Source organism: Peromyscus eremicus, chromosome X (genome assembly GCF_949786415.1).
Source record: "Peromyscus eremicus chromosome X, PerEre_H2_v1, whole genome shotgun sequence".
NCBI classification, from domain to species: Eukaryota; Metazoa; Chordata; class Mammalia; order Rodentia; family Cricetidae; genus Peromyscus; species Peromyscus eremicus.
Genome location: NC_081439.1, coordinates 94,816,025 through 94,822,385, shown reverse-complemented (window position 1 = coordinate 94,822,385; position 6,361 = coordinate 94,816,025). Strand labels below are relative to the sequence as shown.

Sequence of the window (6,361 nt, the reverse complement as noted above, 5' to 3'; positions counted from 1 at the left end):
AGCCAAAGGCCTCAGAGGTACATGCCAGAATCAACATAGTTTTACCCACAAAAATGCTTACTTTTTTATGACTTAAGTAAAATATGATTCTTTCAGAAGTGTGTAAAATTTGGAAAAAGTGAATATGGGAAAAAATAAATGTCCCATCACTCCTCAGTTCAACACCTTGGTGCATTTTTTTCTTCCCTCCTTCCCGTCTCTTTTTCCTTTTTTTTTTTTTTTTTTGGTTTTGTTTTGCTTATTTGTTTATTTTGTGTTAGAACTTGCTATATAGCTGAGACTAGCCTTGAACTCTCCTTTCCCCTGCCTCAGCTTCAGAGTACCCAGATAACTGGAGGACATCACCATTCTCAGCCCCCAATCTTGATGTGTTTATTAATGTATTGGATTGAGACAGGTTTTACTGTATCCAAGGCTGGCTTAGAACTTTCTACTTAGTCTTGAACTTCTGACCCTTCTGTTTAAATCCCAAGAGTGCTGGGATTTCAGACGTGTGCCATCATGTCTAGTTTACCCAGGGTTTCATGCATGCAGGCTACACATTCAGTCAACTTAACTATATTTCCAGTCCCCAAACTTTGTCTGTTACTCTCACTTTGAGGTGCTAGGCATCAAATTTAGCACCACAGCACACTGAGCAAGCTACCACTATCCTTCCACTGAGCTACAGCAAGCACCCTTCCACTGCGCTACAGCAAGCACCCTTCCACTGCGCTACAGCAAGCACCCTTCCACTGAGCTACAGCAAGCACCCTACCACTGAGCTACAGCAAGCACCCTACCACTGCGCTCCAGCAAGCACCCTTCCACTGCGCTACAGCCCCTGCCTCTTGATTATATTCTGCGATATTTGTGTTCCAAACTCAGTTTTTTATGAGTCTTAGTTCCATTCAACAAGCATTTATTGAGAGCTTTCTATATACAAAGCCTTTCACTGGACCATGGCTCACGGCCAGAGCACTTTGCCTAATGTGCACTGGACCCTGTGTTAGATTTCCAACACGGCAAACTGAAAATCAAACAAAAACAGTGAAGTTGGCCATTGCTTTCCACACATCACTGTTAAGCCTGCCTCTTTGTCTAGGTTTTAACGCAAAAAGCATAACTCTGCTTGCTGATCATGGTATCTCATAGCTGTAAGCACTCAGGAGATAGAGGCAGGAGGATTGCCATAAGTTCTTGATCTGCATAGGAAATTTGAGGCCAGGTAGTCAGATATAGGGAAAATCTGTATCAAAACAAAAACCCAAAGCACTATGAATGTAGAAATGAGAGGAAGAGCTCTTGAGACATTAATTTACAACCTCCTGTAACTCTAGCCCCAGGGAATTCAACACTCTTTCCTGGCCTCTCTGGGCACCTGTACTCACATTCATATATCTACATGCAGATACATGCCTACACACAATTTAAAATAAAATGTTTTTTTTTTCTTAAGAAGTAAAAAGATTGAGACAGAGAGAGGAGACAGAGCCCCATGCAGATACTATATCTTCACTCATCTTGGGCAGGAATCTCAGTTGCTACTCAGAATCATTATGGAGCATCATCTCAGATATTAGGACGTATCAGGGATTGCAGCAAGTTTTGTTAGAATGTGGGTTTCTGGGACCTGTACCTGGAGTTTCTTGTTCAAGTGATGTGATGTTAAGCCTGAGAATTTGCAAGTTCCCAGGGGGAGCTGTCAATGCTGCCCTGAAGACCATGCTTTTGGAAAATTAGGGCCAAAGGAGACGTATATGGAGTTGTTCACGTACTACCAAATGGCAGAGTGCTTGGCTCTTCAAAGTGTTCACAACTATGATTGTCTTCCCTTGCTTCTATGTTATTCAAGGCAGAAAAGGAGAGACTTGTGAGTGACATGACAAGTTTAATCACTCCTTGGAAGCAAGACATTGAGAGCAATGTTCGATGTTTCCATCCTGTATTCTCAATCTATGAAAATATCCCCTTTTTGGAAGTAGAGCCATCTGTTAAACAGTTCAGTCTTTCTGTGGGACAATTTATTAAAATAAGTAGCATTCTACATATGTACTATTTGGTCTAGCCGTCTTCTAGAAAATTACCATATGGAATGAATTAAACATATGTTGCAAATGTATAATACATGGAACTTCTCCATAAGCATAATTTAGCAAAAACCACACTGGAAACAGCTTAACAGTCCACCAACGGGAAATTGGATGCATGCAGTGGAGAGCTTTGTTGTGGAACCTCTGTGACAGGAAAAGAAATATGAGAGTAAAGACAGCAAGTGGTAGGTATTGTCCCTGTCCTTCCTTACTGCTCCCACATCCCCCAAGGCCACAGTTTTTCACAAATTGTACATGATACATAGGAGTGGCTTTGGAAAAAGATTGCAAACTGGTGGCACCCTACTGCTTACTTGGTGCTGTCATTTGGGCTTTGATATTCTCCCACCCCCAGGAACAGATTTTATTTGTGGGAAAGAGATGCTCTACATTGTGGATCTAAATACTCTAGATACCAAAATGTCAGAAAACATTATGATGGATAACTGGAAGGGCTGTACAGTTTGCAGGTACCAACTATGGCCTTACTTACTAAACACAATGGTGGAGTCAGTATCAGGATAAAGGCACATGTGGCTGGCGGCTGCCATATTGCTGGATCATGGAGGTAACTATGACACATTTAATGAAAAGGCCCTGTTACCGCTAGATTTGCATAAGTGTTAAATCCTATTATCTTTGCATTATGGTTTAAATACCAAATATTGTAAATTTTTTTTGAACATAGGAAACATTTGGAAGTCAGAATGCTAAAGGAAGGGAAAATCCTAGGATATATTTTGTGTATTGCAGATTCCAATGAAGCTGTTGGGTCTCATACTGCTGGCCACTAGGATCCAGTCACAACTCTTCCATTTGTGAGATAGAACTCTTTACCTGCATCTCAGAGATCTTGTATCCCAGTGTCATGTATTGATGCTTTCTGGGTGTGATTTTCAAGACAAGAGAGGTTGGGGGTTTTGCTCAGTCAGTGGAATGCTTTCTTAGCAGGCGTTGAGCCCTGGGTTTGATCCCCAGAATTTCATATGCTGGCTGTGGTCTTGTAGACCTGTAGTACCTGTAACCACAGCATGACACTAGGAGGTAGGGCAGAAGGATCAGAAGTTCAGGGTTATTTGTGGATATATAGCAAATTCGTAGCCAACAACACAATGAGAGGGAGAGAGAGGGAGAATAGGGGGGAGGGGAGAGAAAGAGATAGGGAGGGGGAGGAAGAGAGAGAGAGAGAGACAGAGACAGAGACAGAGAGACAGAGAGAGAGACAGAGAGAGACTGAGAACCAGCAAGAGTGCACCAGCAAGATGGCTCAGTGGGTAAAAGTAGTTGGCAGTCCAAACCTGAAGTTCTGAGGACCTGTGTTTTATCCCCAGAACCTAGAGTGAAAAGAGAGAACTGAGTTAGGAATGCCCATGCACCCACACTCACACTCGTCATACACAACACACAAAAGCATGACCCAGTTATTTTTTTAAAGGTCGGGGAGTGGGGGAGTGAGATGGCTCAGGGCTTAAAGAACTTGCCACGAAAGCCTGGTGACTTGAATTCAATCTCCAGATGACAAGGTGAAAGGAGATGAACTGGATCTGCCAAGCTCTCTTTTGACCTCCACATGAGAGACATGGCATGCGCACACTTGAGAACATGCAAACACACACACACACACACACACACACACACACACACACACACACACTGAAATTTTAACATTTTTAAAAGTATAAAAAAAACTTCAATTTGGGGGTGGGCAGGCGCAAGCGCAGAGAGCGTTGCCATGGTAGCGCCGGCCCGAGGGAGGGCGGTGGCCCTGGCCACTGAGAGTGTGCCGGAGGGCAGCTGGGAGGCGGGCGTCCCCGCCTTACTGGCTGGTGGGGTTTCGGGACTGGCTGCCCGACCTCAAGGCGTGTAAGAAATGCGAAGATGGAGACAGTACTGTCATCATTGCTGAAAAGGACCATTTCATGGATGATTTCTTCCATCAGGTGGAGGAGATTCAAGGCAGCATAGTCAGGATTGCTCAGTACGTGGAAGACGTGAAGAAGAACCACAGCATCATCCTTTCTGCCCCAAACCCAGAAGGAAAAATAAAAGAAGAGCTAGAATACCTGAACAAAGAGATCAAGAAAACCGCTAACCAGATCTGAGGCAAGCTGAAGGCTATTGGGCAGAGTTGTGATTAGGACGAGAGTGGGAACCGAACTTCCGTGGACCTGCAGATACGACAGACCCAATACTCGGTGCTGTCAGGCAAGTTTGTGGAGGTCATGAAGGAGTACAATGAAGCACAGATCCTGTTTCGGGAGCGAAGCAAAGGCCGAATCCAGCGCCAAATAGAGATCACTGGAATGACCACCACTGACAATGAGCTAGAGGAGATGCTGGAGAGCGGGAAGCCGTCCATCTTCCTCTCGGATATTATATCATATTCACAAATCACTAGGCAAGCTCTCAACGAGATCGAGTCACGTCACAAAGACATCATGAAGCTGGAGACCAGCATCCGAGAGCTGTACGAGATGTTCATGGATATGGCTATATTTGTGGAGACCCAGGGTTAAATGCTCAACTACATCAAGAGAAAGGTGATGAATGCTGTAGACTAAGTCGAACACGCCAAGGAAGAAACCAAGAAAGCCATCAAATATAAGAGTTAAAGCCAGGTAGAAAAAGTGGACAACTGCTGCTGTGGTGATGGCTGTCATCACTGTTTTGTCTCTAATCATTGGCTTATCGGTTGGCAAATGACTGCTTAGATGACACTGGGTGCTTGCCTCTCCCTGGGGTGGCAAAGGTGATGTTTGTCCTCATTTGTGTAGTCACTTTGCTTGTGATCCTTGGAATTATCCTAGCAACAGCATTGTCATAGCAACTGCACCCAGGAGCTCTTTGTCCTCAGAGACTCCGGCCACACCTGCAGCAGAGTCCTGTCCTGTCCTTGGCTTAGGCCAAGTGCTGAGGTTTTTATTGGTGACGAAGAATAAAGTGCCACAGAGGTTTCATACCATGAAAACACCATGAGCCAAGTGGACGCAGCATGCCAGCCCAGATAGCCTTGGTCTCTGAAGGACACCGCAGAGATTTCACAATGGTGGCCTTGTCTCAGTAGCCTTGAAATATTGAAAGAGGAATGATTGAAAAATCCTAAAAAAAGATGTCAGTGTTACAGATTTATGTACAGTTTAATTAGGGTGTGCTCTGTGCTCTCGCGGACAGTGATGAAGAGACTTTGCACCCGGACTGATTTCTGTTCATGCCTTGCTTGCAGAATCATCACAGAATTGTTTTGTAAGGTATCTGTAATTTTAAATACCTATAAATTAATATATTAATTCCTTAATATATTGCCCGGTCCCGCGGGCCAGGTTATTTGATGAGACCCGAGGAGGCACCTCCTGAAAGATCAATGGGGGTGAGAGAGAAAGGAGATCAGGCGCGTAAAGGAAGACAGAGACATTCTGAGTTGCGTCGAGGTCTCCGTTTATTGACTGGGTGTTGAGGCTTATAAACAGGGCTTCAGGCAGGGAGGGGGAACAGGGGAAGCACGGAGAGAAGGATGGAAAATTCCTAAGGGAGGGTGAGGTCGCTTTGGTCCCAGGCCCCTGCAGCTGGTTGATTAGCAGGTATTCCAGGAAGTTGTACAGCCCACAGGTTAGGCCAGGAACTTCCTGCTTTTGTAAGGTTTGATAAAGTAAGGACACCGCTGTCCTGAATCGGTCCCCAACAGTTCCCCCTCTTTTCTCAAAAATGGATCAAGTCCATGTGATCGGGGTGGCTAAGGTCCGAGAGAGTCCCTGTCTTAGGCTACACAGGGGGCTTCCCACGCTCAGCAGCATGCCGTGTTGAGCCGGTCTCGGGTGACCTCTGTATGCTGTTGTCTCCGGCGTGGGCCCTGTACTATTCCCGTCATTGAGTACCCTCTAGCAGGACCGTGGGGACGTTAGGGCCTTAGGACACTGAATCTGAGTCCTTGATGGGGCTCCTGGCTGGCCTCCTCGGAATCTACTCTGTGATAATGAATCGAGACGTGTAGTGGTAAGGCCGAATCAATCTGATTTTTGATAAACTGAGTCAACCGCTGAAAGGCCCAGGGACCAAAGGTCAAACCACCCGTGCTGATTTTTAAACTCCCTTTTTCTTTGAACCAGCCTTTCCCTTAATTTTTCCATCGATTCCCTGACAATACCAGTGTTGTCGACATAAAAGCAGCATTCTTCCTTCAAGGCTGCACCTAATCCTCCCTCCTTTAAAAATAGTAAACCCAGACCTCTTATGTTTTGTAACACAACCTCAAAGAGCGAGGTTAAAGATTTCTCCAGAGCAGAAATGGATCT

The 6,361-nt window shown here is 45.1% G+C and overlaps 1 pseudogene; it reads left to right on the top strand.

Moving 5' to 3' along the window:
* Positions 1–3,828: 3,828 nt before the first annotated feature.
* Positions 3,829–5,099, top strand: LOC131899147 (syntaxin-2-like; annotated as a pseudogene).
* The last annotated feature ends 1,262 nt before the right edge of the window (positions 5,100–6,361 follow it).